Source organism: Ostrinia nubilalis, chromosome 13 (assembly GCF_963855985.1).
Source record: "Ostrinia nubilalis chromosome 13, ilOstNubi1.1, whole genome shotgun sequence".
Lineage (NCBI taxonomy): Eukaryota > Metazoa > Arthropoda > Insecta > Lepidoptera > Crambidae > Ostrinia > Ostrinia nubilalis.
In genome coordinates, this window is record NC_087100.1 from 2,285,417 (window position 1) to 2,300,484 (window position 15,068).

The 15,068-nt window shown below is 36.6% G+C and overlaps 1 long non-coding RNA gene across 1 annotated transcript in view; it reads left to right on the forward strand.

Annotated features, from left to right (window-relative positions):
* LOC135077415 (uncharacterized) overlaps positions 1 to 15,068 on the forward strand; it is a 143,938-nt gene that overhangs the window by 50,888 nt on the left and 77,982 nt on the right. The window contains exon 3 of the long non-coding RNA XR_010258455.1: positions 14,313 to 14,342. This is a non-coding gene — a long non-coding RNA (uncharacterized LOC135077415). The remainder of the gene's footprint in view (positions 1 to 14,312; positions 14,343 to 15,068) is intronic.

Genomic DNA, 15,068 nt, shown 5'->3' on the forward strand with positions numbered 1-15,068 from the left:
TCAGAAATGACCGAATGGATATGCATTAGTTTGATTCGATTGCTGAACGAGTGTGTTTACAGTCTGCAGAACATAAATCCTTAATGTTGCCTTAGTTGGCGTAGGGGTTGTTTTATGTTTTTCAATTCGATTGCATCGGAAACCTCTTAGAAAATTAAGCCACTATTGGACTTGGATAAGTTCATTTTACTTAAAGTAACTGCATGTTCAGACAATTATTAAATGGGACAATAACTTCATGCTCAAATAATGAGGCCAGGGTCTTTACAGTAAAATTACTGATACTGTAATCATAATTGCTTCGCTAACGAGTCCAAAATAAACTGATATTTGTTTTTGGCGATTTAATCGAAAAGTCACGTGACCTATCGAAAGCTCAAATGGAATAGGTTAGCGATCACGGCCACAGAATGAAATCAAAGCGTTCGTATCAATTCTAAGTAGCCTGAGTCTTGAAACGTCTGAGATACCAGCAGATACCATCGGTGCCCCGGGCCTTGCGGACCGGGCCTGTATTATGTTAGCCAAACGCCGCCAACGATTGCGAAATCTCTGTCAAATTTATCCAATCTCGCCCTTATTGCAAAGGTGCTTCGTGAGTTTGACAGCGGCAATCGCGCGAGAGGCGGGCCCGGCGTTTTTGTGGTAGCCCCGCCGACCCGTGAGAAACGCGCGATAATGTGCTCGGATTGACACCGCCGTGATAAACGGTCGTAACAAGAAAATGCATTTGGGCAAGTATTAACAAAACGAATACAGGCACTAAATATTGGATTTTAGGGTTGCCAAACTACATTCGCAAGTAAATTTAGGTCCTGAATTATGAAACTAACCTCAAAACTCGATTCATACTCAAGCATTCTTTCACACCTGTGATGGTTAAATTCCAAAAATTATAGTGTTGTTGAACCGTCACCAAACTTCGAGGACAAAACCTGTAACTGATAAAACAAATTTTAATTTACGCATTTTGCGTAAACCAACTAATCAAAATTTATACAGTATGGGAACTGAAAACTAATGTTTAATATTAACCGAGGCAAATGCAGAGCCTTAATAAAATATCGAATCATACACGGTCAAAGTATAATGCGTGGGGAATCGATTACACACTGTACTGCGGTTGCTACCTCGGTAGGACTAGTACCTAGCTGGGATTGGTTTGTGATAATAAAAATTCCATAAGGTATAAGTACTAGTGGTGTGTTATCAATACGACATTTCATTTACTTATTTGATTGTTACTGAGGAATTGATGGTGTGAAATCTTTCTAGATTTTTTAGTTAGTTTAGGTATCTGATGATACAATAAAGAACTCTACTACTAAAATGAGCAGGTATTTAACCGCTTGCACAATATTCCACATGTATGATAAGTAAGTATAGTTTTACAAGCTTAGAGTGGTACTATAACAAACACTGCCCTGTATATTTAGTCTACTCTCGTAGTCTCTAAAATGTATTTTTTAATTAATGCAATACAAAAATCGCCGCTTTATCTGATCTATTAATTTGTAAAACATAATGACTCATACCCCAATCCACAATTGGGTACAATATTCACATTAAAATTTAGTCCATTATACACAGAAATTAACTTCTACCATGCGGGCGTCGCGATGCTGTACTAAACCAACACACGCACAAAATATTGACTCACGAAACAAAAACTAGTGTACCAATTGAAAAATCCAATCGTGCGCACCCCCAGCTGAATTTGACACTGATCGTGTGAATGCATAAGAGCTGTGTATCAATGCTGTATCGATATTATTGGGAATTTGCATTTATAAATAAATATCGATGAAAATCCGAATTAACAAATGTGCCACCAGCTCGTTTCACCTAAATAACTTGAATGACGACAATTATTATGAAATGTGTTGTATGATTTTTAATGATTTGAGCAATACCTATCGGCGAATACAAGTCATCTTCTTTAAACTCTAACGAGCTAGGATTTTCAGCTTAATTAATTGTTAGTAATTGCATATTTTGATCCTTAAAAATCTTGTCATCGTCTTTCTTACCATTAACGCTGTGTTTTAATACTATCATAGTATGAATAACGAATCGTACAGAGGTTATCTATTAAATTTTACTGCCAGGCAAGTAAATTTTCTCGTCTATATTATCGATAATCCACCACATCTGCGGCGTCTCTAGCAATGTTAGTACGGGTGGGCATGAGCAAGCAATTGCTATTAAGTCATTAATGCAGTGTGTGTGAATGCAGCCCGCATGCGCGACACGCGACCCAACTAAGCAACGTATTGTGTGTTGGGGCACAAATGCACTGGTCAAATATCCATTACAAATTGCGAATAACAAAACGAAAATCATTTTCGTACAATAATTTATATTTACAGTCTAGTCGGCACTATTCAAGATGGCTTCAACAGTTTTTTGTCTTTATTTTATATCCTACAATATTAATTTGTGATTAGAAGAAAGAACCCATTCACTCACCCGTCTCGTAAATAGTCTCCGAAATAAACTCTATAACAAATGTTTCCAATTTCACTCGCTACGTGATAATAGCATAAAGAAGAGTTGTATGTAAGCTTTCTTTCGATAAATATTGGTTTAATATTTATAGTTAAAACCGAAAGCTAATCTCAGATAATATTGTAGAAATCCATCATAAAATGAAAACTTTATCATTCTAAACTCAATTGTGTAAGCAAACGTAGTTTACGAGCTGTTTTATTGAATTTAATAACGCCGAACATAAAATACTTCATCAAAAAGAACGTGTTGTGACATCCACGGGCTCTATTATGTACTTTATCACCGGATTAAAAGTAAAGTATTATTTATTTCTCTATCACGAGAACCCTCAGTTAAAAGGTCGTTTCTCGCACCGGGTATGGTCTCCCTAGCTAATCTCTATTTGTGCGAGTGTGGGCACGGACTGTTGGATTAGATATGGCGGTTTCAGAGTTGTACAGCCACCCTAAATAGCCAACAAATTCGCAACACGTCTTTGTTACAATCGGAATAAGGTTGTGTACAACTTTTTGGACACTTTGGGAGTCACGAACTATTTGACGCTGACTGTACGCACTATGTACAATGGTTAACGCAGAATTTACGTTGTCTATTGAACCCAGTTTGGGATTCAATGAGCCCACACACTGTGGTACATTGTGTTTTGGATGTTATGATGGATATAATTTTAGCAAAGTCAAATATGACACGCTCTTTTGTAGTTTGTGGTCAGTAAAGTTATTTATAAAATCTACCAAAGGTATTATTTTCGGACTTATTACTTTTGCCAATCACAATACATATAATAAATGGAAGATCCTTTTTAAGTCCATCATTAGACCTAAAAGGCCCAAATCCAGGACTGACTGAAGGTTAAAAAAGTACATTATGAAAGTTAACAACAAGAAAGCAATCAAAGATATTTCTTTACATCGTACTTTTCGATTGCACTTACAGATAAAATACCGAACTCCGTGCTTTCAGAACCTCCAACGAAATTAATCTGTCAAGCAACAATTTGACAGTTGACTCGGCACGTATCGGCGCATTTCACATCGGGGCGTTTTTGTAGTTTCGGGGAATTTGCCGCTCCGGTGGGAGGCGAGTCGTGCCAAACTCCGGGCCAAATGTAAACAGAACGAAAAAAGTCGAGCCTGAAACGGAAAAACTACAAAATGAACCCTACACCATCGGCAATAAGGGGCATCTAATCGATATGTACCCTAAGGGTACCGGATGTTCACAGTGCCATAGACTTCGTTTGAAACTAATTAGCGACCTTATCAGCAAAAACTGTTAAGTGAATTATTTGAATGACAAAGACGCCGCTGTGTTTTGACGAAATAACTGGAAATGTAGGGTTCGAACATAAATAAAGATAAAAAATGTTTTGTTTGCATGGCACATTCTTGGCTGATAGTGAATATGAGTTGGATGTCGAGTCGATGAAAATATATTGTAATTTTTCATTAATAAATTCAAATATTTAAACATTAAAACTTTTTGTTCATAAACAGCACCATTATACTGAAATCTTCAACTGAAGATTCCCCGCTTGGATCATACAAAGACCTATTCTCTAACGACCAAAGATTTTAAAGCAGCCATCGTTAGACGACTTTAATTTCAATTTAAACGTTATCACCGCATTTCATCGTCTAACAACCAAAGCAAGGAGCAGAGTCGTGACCCCCCATGCTTATCGGTCACGATAACTTTCGGAGACGATGACCGATACCGAGATATGGCAGTTCATCAGTCACTCGTGTCATAGACGTCTGACGCTATGAAATTTCTTTGTCCTTGTTGACTAATTATGGTGCAATCTCTGTAGCCCTTCAAGTACTAGTGAATCGACAATAGAAATCAATAGTTACCGCGGTCTCATGCGACCGCTTAGGGTTCCAACTTCCACGAGTTTAGGTATTTGTTCTGGAAATACACTTGTGTTGAGTCTATCTAAGCCTGTAAATATTTTGTCAAGATACACATTTAAAAATATTTTTTTATTTTAAGAAGAATCTTAGTTGCCTAGCTATCCCTAGGTATTTAATTTCCGACCCCATGGTTGAATAGATGAACCTGGATTCCGAATTAAATACCTTTAACTGAAGGCTGTAGTTTATTAGAATAACCAGTACAAAAAAATGTGAAGAATCCACTGAGAACTTTAGCTGTAAAGTTTTTGCTAATTAATTAGACTTGTAATAAAAGTCCCAATAATCCTTGACACGATAGTGTTTCGAAGTATATTGTATTGTCACAGTAAATATCTTACAGATGACACCATAATAATTAATTCTCGAGCATAAGGGACGAACTAGATAATCATAATCATACTTGTTAGTACCCAATAACTACACGGAGGGTACTCACTATTAGCTGTGCGAGCATTCGTTATGCGAACGATTGTAACATAAGCACGTAACCACACAGTTTAGTGAGCAATTTCCACTACTGTGTGTGCAGCACTTTAATATGCGTGCGTAACAAAAGTTCGCAATTATTTTTTGCAAAGCGAATGCTCGCGGTTAACGACCCTTCTCCCAATCGATATCCTAAGGATGCCCGAATGTACCGAGCGTTGCCCCCACACAGTAAATCAGAGAAATTGCAGACTCGTCTGGTTGGCAACGGGCAAGGCCAGACAATGTCACTTCTATTCGACATTGCTTAGAGGTAAATAAACCGAGCACTTGGAAGTTAGAATTGGAGTTTTACTGGAAAATAGTGATGCGGGCCTGGAATGCGCGGCGCGGGACTGTTGAAAGGAATATTTACTGCAAACATGCTCAGAAAGCTGCAAGTATTTAATGATATTACATTTTGTCACGGTAATTGACGATTTAAGAAAATATAAATAGTAAAAAAATGTTTTGTAAATTATTTATTTTTGCCCGACAATTAATCCGTGTTTACCAATATACCTACATGTTTCAGATTTATTTGTATGATTATTGACCAATTACGAGCTCGATGTAAGTCATTAAAACAGTAAATATTTTTAATCTGAAATCAACCGTGATTGATTTTCTCAAGCACAATTTTCGATCTTTAAAATAGTTTCCTAAAATTTTTCCTAGCCGCAAACCACAAAGTCTAAGCTCGTTAAGCAAATCGATTTGTTGTGACTCAAAACCAAACACTCGATTACTGCCAATCGTTATTTATTGGAAACACAGACGGAAAACAATAACAATCAAGTACCCTTTATCTCTTGTTTCTAGTGTCTCTATCTGAGTAGGAAGAGAGGGATTGTATGATTCTTATGGAGTGCTATTTGAAGCATTGAATCTATACTAATATTATAAAGCTGAAGAGTTTGTTTGTTTGTTTACTTGAACGCACTAATCTCCGGAACTACTGGTCCGATTTGAAAAATTCTTTCAGTGTTAGATAGCCCATTTATCGAGGAAGGCTAGGCTATACAACATCACGCTACGATCAATAGGAGCAGAGCAACAATGAAAAATGTTGCGAAAACGGGTTTTCACGCGTACGAAGTCGCGGGCACAGCTAGTGAATTAATAAAAAGGTTTTTACTTTTATTATTTTTGAAAATAAACCAAGGTTTTAAGTACGTATGTATATTTCAGTCCAACAAAACTCAGCGCATCACTACTCTGTATGACTAAAAAGGATTAATTAAAATGCCCGTCCCAAAACAGGCAATCCATCTACATAGTTCCAAGGCGTTTAGTTTGAAGTAGTTAGTGTAACGTATTATCTACCTTTGTCACGCTCGATATTTTACGCAAATTAAAAGCCTTTTTGGTCTCGAATGTGATACGAAATAAAACCTACAGTCGATTGATGATCCGTTTATCCCACGCTGTTTTTTTATTGTATTTCAATGTCAGTTTCTTAATTATCACCAAAAGTCTGATACTTGGTTCCTACGCAAATTCTGTGATACCTGATATGGTTGGAATAGCGATTGTATTAGCCTGATGCGCAGGCGCTCCTTCGCTGTTCAGTTATGAAATAGTTTTCACGAATGTTACAAATAAATAATTTAATAACTATTATAGCTAAACCGTTTTATAAATAAGTTTTTAACTGGTATGATCCAAGGAGTACATATTTTATAATTTCCAGTAGGTACCTAGGTCACTAGACATTCAATGTTTAAAGTGATTTTAAGTTTTGAGGAAAACCATAGTAGGTATGCCTTTAAGGTAAATAACTGTAATTATATTCGTTACCTACACAATATGGAATCCGAGTGCAATGAACTTTGTTAATTAATTAATTAAAAAATATTGTTTTTTTATTAATAATATATATTCATGTAATAGTATTCATGCTTATCATCACATCGTGAATTCGTGAACTTGGTTTTTTGCTACTGCGGACTGATGACTCTGATCTGATGGTCAGAACACTTAGATTTTTCTTATGTTTTTTGGCGAAAAATTTGTTGCCAACCACTTGACGACTTTTCGCTACACTGACCTTTTGATTGTAATTGTAATAATTTAATAGCTTTAAGATCTGCTTTGTAAAACGGGCATCTGATGTATTCTAGCAAATAAATTATTGAATTTGAAATTTGAATTTTAATGTAGATATTCGCTCTCTGCTCTAACAATGGTCGAGGTCTGATGTAGAAATGGTTCCATTGACAAACACTCCGGGCACTCAAGACATTCCGGCTCTAGGAATTTCTCCTAGGCCAGATCTAGACCGACTGGGTCATGACTTATAGATTAGATAGAGTGTGAAAGTTATAGGACCGACTTGAGCTTGCATAGGGCTGTCAAGTCTTCAAACATGCCTACATCGACGTAGTAAAATTCGTGACCCATTCAATTTTGTGATCGCTTAAGAGTACTAAAAAAATTATAATAAAAATAAACTTTTTTAAAAACAAGCTTTTATTCTGAATTTCGAAAGTTTGTATCGCGCATGGAATTTATTCCTCTTTTTCTCTGTTTGCGCTACAAGCTTTCGAAATTCAGAATAAAAGCTTGTTTTTAAAAAAGTTTATTTTTATTATAATTTTATTTTACACTTTTTAGTTATATCTTAATCTCAGGACCCTGGACATTATCTAACACTAAAGTGCTCGAAAAGACAAATCCAACGAACCCAAACTCGATGAGTTTCCGCCGTTTTGTTTAGGAGTTCCTATGGCCACCTCCCGACTCCATCATCAGACCAGCTCAATGGTACCATAATATTGCATTGTCATCGTACTTACATAAGTATACCAAATTTCAGCTCAATCGGTTGAGGAGAACTGGTCTTAAATTCAGTTGCAAGATTTGTCCCACACATACTAACAAGTGAAGTCAATATAAAGCTTGTAATAATAAAAAGTAGGGAAGCGATTCAATCTGTCAGGAATTCCCAAAACGTAAAAAAAACCAGAAGTTTTTCAATGAAAAAGATTTGTTTTGTTTGATTTATGTTTGTATTCTCCATTATCATCTTTTAACGGTAGAAAGCAGGAAAAGAACAGTTAAGTACAAGTATACCAGATCACTCCTCTACTGTTCGGTTCGGTTCTGGCATCAATTTATTTACCCAAGAAAAGTCACATGTACACTAGCTATTTGAATTTTGCCAACCCTGATGTCAAAGCTATTAAAATGTTTCTCCAGCAAGCCTTTAGCCCTTACTATGTTGCAATAGATACAGCGTTGTAAATATTATTCGTCAGATACAAACTAAATAGCTATGGCTTTCCATAGCTCACGTTACTTAGTGTCTACGTCTAGGCACCGAATCGAAATCCAAACTATTTCGATAAGTTGACTTTCAATTTGTCACGACTGGCTTGAACTCAGTAATCCCTATTCTCCTTGCCAGTTTTGTGCTAACTTGTAACCATCAAATATTTGGATGACTAGCTTTCACCGTATTTAATCAAACTACAAGATTACCAAGAGATAGCTCAGAAAGATGATGAAAAGCTATGTTCTTAGCATTGACCATGCTCATTTTACTTTTATTAATTTGTCACTGTCTAAAATCTAAATCCTTATGCCACTGGGTGTGAAGCGGTTTTTGCCTGGCATATTCCACACGATTCTCAAGACCTGGCAAAGAGGCCCGTCCCGAAGGTTTAGCCTCATTGCGATTCCCTAACTTGACATTGATCTTGTAACGCCGGCGCAATATTAAGTCAGCCATTTGCAAGTCGAACGGCACCGTTCGGACGACGGCATATCATTGACCTAAGGCTGGCTGCGTGCGCATCTGACACATCTGATCAGCTCGCGTGACATGCGTTGTCGCCGTATTGTCATCATTTATTTTTTTTAATATTTTTTTTATAAAAGCTTTTTTTTATTTTAACTGTATTTTTTAATGTACTGTCGATTTGAGATGTTAATGGGAGTATCTCTCTTTTAGTTTGCGTTGAGAAAAGTTCTTTAAAGGCAATGGATTTTCATCAAATAAGATTAAAGCAATTTTATAAGAGATCGTGATGATGAAATCCTCATGAAATCGTGATCTTTCATAATCCACTCTTTAAATATTTTGAACGTCCAAATTAAGTTCAACGCAACACGTTTTTAAATGGAAATAACTGTTTTAGTATTTGACATTCATAAAGCTCGACTAGCACCTTCTAAAATGCAAACTAAGGTAATTACTTGTTACTTGGGAACGTTCTTAAAGGGTTATTTGGTTATTCTCGAGTGGCGCCGTCATCGTCATTCCTGGATGCCCTGCGCATGGCAAGCGGCCCTTTCACACAGTCCGTTTGTTAGGCACAAGCATACCAGCCTATTAGTATTTAGTACCATTTGCGACTACGCATTCACTGCATTCGTCTGTGTTGGTTCTCAAACGTAGTTTTGAAGCGTTCCATCGAATTTCGGAAAGAAACAAAAGATGCGCGATAGTAATTTGTACTCAAAATTTTACTTATCTTTGCACTTTTTGTTTTTAATTATTTAAATTACATACGCACATTATTTCAATAACACACGACACGAAATCGCACTTCTTTCAATTACATAGAATAGGACAGATGTAGATAGAGTTTACAGTATAGATAGGGGATTTTGTGAACAACGTAAGAATTAAATTGTTTAATCTTAAATTCTTTAGTACTGCCAACCCTTTTCTAATATCATGGATAATGGCACGTTATGTCTTTAACACTTCAGGTGACCTAAGAGACCTAGTGGGTCACGCTAATATTTGTGTCAATTTTAAATTTTCGTCTGAACACGCACTAAGAGTAAAGTATTCCTGACGTCATCATCCCTCATTATTTCGGTCGTGTATAAATCATTTGTTTATAATTCAAATTTATTTTAGCGCTTCTTATTCATGTTCTAGTTCATGAGACGTTTCGAATGCGTGACAAAAAAGTGAAAATCGTAACGGGATACCGTCGTGGATTCGCCGTTTGCAGCATTCGGTCCACGGAAGCCGTGAAATTTTTGAATAGCTGAATCACTTTTCCTGTCCATCTATATCAGCGGTTCCCAAACTTATTTTGTCTACTGCCCACTTTGAGAATAAATTCTTTTTTAGCGCCCCCATTTTTGTAGTCAAGAGTCGAGTGCTCAGTCGGTGTCTAAGAGTCCTCCTAGTAGATTAAATTATATATCGCCCTTGAAGCCTCTACATAATGCCCCGATTTTTTTCCGGGGTCTCTTACCGCCCCCCTTTAAGCTTGCAGCGCCCACAAGGGGGCGTTATCGCCCACTTTGGGAAAGACTGATCTATATTTATGTAGACGTACACCAGAAGCAGTACAACTATTATTACAGCTACAAATCAGACTGAAGAATCTGTCTTCGTCTCCAGTCAATATTTTAGGGCAAAGCTCCATACAGCTTTAAAAATGTCTCGTGAAGCGAGATGAGTTTTACTAAAAGTGTGACCAAGTCACAGAGGAATATTGATGATCCATCTTGGTAATTATTTGTTTGAACGACTAGTCCTTGAGTATTTGGAGCTTTTGGAAGTACATTATTTAAAAATATACTACATAAATATTCATGTCCCAAAAGTTCCGAAATATGTCTCGGGTAAATGACTAATCGGCTACAAACTTATAATTGGAAGTTTCGCGAGGCCCTCAGCGGGGAACGTGACACCTAAATTAGATTTGGTTGATTTTTAGCATTTTTTTCTTCGTGCCCCAACGATATCATGCTAATTCTATCCACGCGAGCTTGCCAAGCCGTTTTTGTCTATTACTTTCTAAGAACTGAAGTTCAGCGCACTCACCTTGGTAGCGCCCTCCAAACAGAAATTAGATTTTTCAACTCCGGCAAATTGTCTGGTGCGTTCTCCCCCACTCTCCCATTACCCGCCACCGTTATTACATTTCGCGTGCAACGGGGTTATACTTAGCGGACAGATTATACTCGTCAAAACGTTTCGGCGATAAACAATACTCAGCATGCTTTTGTTTTAATTCAAGTCTGAGTGGTATTTGTGTACTTAACCCTTTGACTATTATTATGGAGTCCTACAGGGTCATCTAATCAATCACATCGTCAGCTTATACTTATTAACTCAGCGTCTGGTTATGTTAACATATGGCTGAAGTATTCAGCTTTGCCAAATATCAGTTTAGCCTGGCCAAATAGTGTGTGTGAGAGGGTTTAATTTTTCTTAGATAAGCACTTTTTACCTTAGTAGCATATAGCTTATTTATATCTGTCATCCGTGATAGATAACAGCTACGCACCACTGATAGTGTAATTTGTTAATCTCAATATGCGTGTGTTTATACATGTACTTATACAGGGTGTCCCAAAAATAGTGTCAAGCCGAAGCCTAGAGGAAGCCAATCACTAGGGATACCCTAATCACCACGACTTTTGATAGGTTTCGAGTTATGGTTTTTTTACAACATTCAGGATTTTTTATATTTTTAGTGTTATGGATGTAAATACTTCTGATTTAGCTAGGCCTAGTATTCATCTAATAATAATAAAAAAATCAGGCATGTACCTAAACTATTCGGGTCCCTAACCAAAAAAGTACCTAAGCATAGAAATTTCAAACAATCATAACTCGAAAACTATAAAAAATCGCGGAACCTACATGGGGGTGATTCGGGTAGCTCTAGTGATGCTCTACCTCTGAGCTTCGGCTTGACACTACTTTTTGGGACACCCAGTATTTAAACGTCCATTGTTGAAACTTGCTCGGTTTTATTACTTGGCCACGAGTTGCCGGCCGTTGGAAACCACACTTCATGTATTGCTACGTTTTATTACTACGTTTACTATTGTATATGAAATATTACACTATATATACAGCGGTTGTAGCGTGATTTCGTACAGTCGTATTTTGGTGGCGTTAAACTGGTTTTTAGATCTGGATCTAGCATTATTAGGCTCTAAATAGTCATTAAAAAGTATTCGTTTTTGAGCCATTCCAAAAAGGTTTTAGCCACTAAATTCGGCTTGTAATAACACTGTTTAGCATTCGCAAACCAGTTTGATAGCACCATAATGGCGGGTTACCGGATCGTTTGTCGTACTGCGAGCGGGAAAGTACACGCCGCAGACTGCAATGCAGCAACGCTGCAGATTGGGATTTTGGGCGCTTTCCCTGCGCCTGGAGTTACGTCACTGGAATTACTGTTGTCTCCATTACCTGATTCTGTTTTGTTTTTGCAGTTGAAAGATATGCAGACGACTTGACTTTGTGATAAAGATTGTGAGATATTATGTTAGTTGTGTAGGGGCAAGTTTGCTACAAAAATAGTCTGATTTGCTGTCAACTGTGCATAGGTCTGATACATGAAAGAATTACTTGAGAATATTACATATCGATGTCTTTTTCTAGCACTTTTAGCTTTCATTTATTGAATTTGTTCAGGTCCTTTTTTAAATATTGCACATAATTATGTGCTTTGTTTCACCGCGGGCCTTATATTTTAATATCCTTGTCACTCCTACAAAATTAATCTTAGGAATTATATTGCATCAAACAGTGCCGCTACACAGTTATTAGCGAATTTCTTATAATCACTCTGGTAGTTCACCGAACCATAATCAGCTTTTATAAATTGCTGACAATAGCTAATCTTTAATTAAAATCATGATGTACCCAATACGCATGCACGCTCCGAACAAAAAGCAAGGTGAACGACCCCCGAACTCCTTGATATCAGATACGCTTACTTCGCATGTAGACGGCATACTCCGTTTACATCTAGACATAAATTAAAACATTCGAATTAACGTGTCAATGAATCCATTTGACTTTAGAAACTTCAAAGACAAATTATATGTTATCTACCTTCATTAACACTGCTAATTAGGACGGCTATCTTGTCACACACGAAGGAAAAACTGTTAACAACGCGCTGTGTAATGCGTATGTTAGTTCAAAGAGCTTTGATTGCGTCATCGCCAGTTTAGAAAGACCTCTATCCGTTATTAAACTTGAAGGAGACAGATCTCTTTTTCATTTTGTCTGAAAGTACCTTCTATCCGTCACGGTTAGACTCTGTTAATTCTATGGTACGTTTTATTTTCACTGTTACTAAATACACAGCTTGACTACCGGGTTTTATCGTATAAACATTGAATTTAATAAGCCCTTTCGACGATTGTCTAGAAAGATTTTAATATTTATCTGTGATAACTGATAACACTAGTATCATATCTGGCTGCACACACTGAACGTTTTAAATTTTTAAACTTACATTCGATGTTAGAATGGAAACTTTTTTCGGTTTAATAACCGATACTGGCCTGCATCGACTGATTACATTAAGAAAATAATTCCACGATTTTGTGCAAACATTAAAAATACACTACGCCTACTTCGATAAGTATGACTGATGTCCGTAAATACAATAATGTATTATCGCGCTCGTTCTGGTTGCTAGGAGCTGTAGTAATCGGAATGTGTGAAATGTTACATTATTCGATAGGCATAAAAGTAATCATACCATAAAGAATGAAATAGAAAATAGAAACAGATTCGGGGACAAACAATATGATAGATACCGAATCCAAAATGGGTCCCACAAGGATTCGATAATAATGCGGTGAGCCCGCAAGGAGATTCTATTACGGATTCCATGTTTGATGTCATAAAGAGTGTTATACAGATTACGGTCAAGGAAATGCATCAGAGGGTCGCAAAAATATCCCGCAAAAAAGAGAAAACAAGGTTATCTCTAGGCCCCTCATTAATATGAGCAACGGCAGATGTCCTCTTTGTAATTTATTATTCTCATGTATACTCCCAATTATGGTGATGAAAGCAGCAATTTTCGTGTAAAGCCTTTTTAAAGGCGAAGTTATACAAAATTATTTTGTGATTATCACACTCATTTGCATTTATGATGGTTGAAAGCTTAACTCATTGTTTTAAAGGGCAGTTGATTCGATGCGGTATAGCAATATTTATATCTTAATAAATACATTTCTATGTCAAATATATCGTTTGTTATTGTTATTTAAAAGTTTTTCAGAAACCAAATTATTAAAAGACTAGCTTTCCGCCCGCGGCTTCGCCCGCGTGGAATTTTGTCTGTCACAGAAAAACTATATCGCGCGAGTCCCTGTTTCAAAATCCGGGATAAAAACTACCCTATGTCCTTTCCCGGGACCCAAATATTTCTCTCTATGCCAAATTTCATCAAAATTGGTTGAGTGGTTTAGACGTGAAAGCAAGACAGACAGAGTTACTTTCGCATTTGTAATATTGTATAGATTTTTCAGAATCTTTTTTGCAATATTTTTGAGTAGGCAACTATCTTTATGGCATACTTTGTATAATATTAGCGCCTCCCGTTTAATCGTCTATCAGTCGCGTAAGATAGCAGCACCGTAGCAACAGCAATAACCGATTACTTACCAGCCAATGTCTTGTTACAGATGGGTCACCAGCCGATAACCAGCGATAGTGTGAGTACGCCGAATTTTGTTGCTATGCTGTATGTCAACGTGAAATTGGGAACTCCGTCAGTTTATAATATAACGCGTGAGATTGTAAGCTGTTAGATTATGTTAGATTAAGATCTGACGGAATTCACAATTTTACGGTGACATTATACGTCTTTAACATGGTATCATAATATTATAAGGAATCGTTGAATGGTTGGTCGTATAGTACGTAGAATGTCATTGATAAGAAGTAGACTGTTCTACTCAATCTTCTGCAGAATTAGTTGAACTTATTACTACTATGTATTTCATTTAGTGTCCGACCGAATATGGATTTTCAGCCGAAAACGGAAACGAAAACGAAGCTTCGGCTGCAGTCTCATTTTCGGCCGAAAACGAAAACGAAAACGAAAATGACCTTCAACTCTCAAATTTCAATCTGAAATTATGTAAAATCTTTGAAAACCGTTAATGTTTTGACCAAAAACATAATTACGTTTGACAGTTGTTTTTTATAAGGATTGATTAAAGAAAACCGGCATTAAAACACAAAAAATTGAATTATGAATTCTTAGTAGAATATTATTTCCGGTGTATATTGAAATATTGGGAAGTGAAGAAGAAATAAAGGGTGTCCAGTGTGAATTTTTCAACTTCAAAAATGATTCATACAAATAAATTAATTATTTTTTATTATTTATTACTAATGCAAACTGGAGTTTAACAATGCGGATTTATTTTTTATAG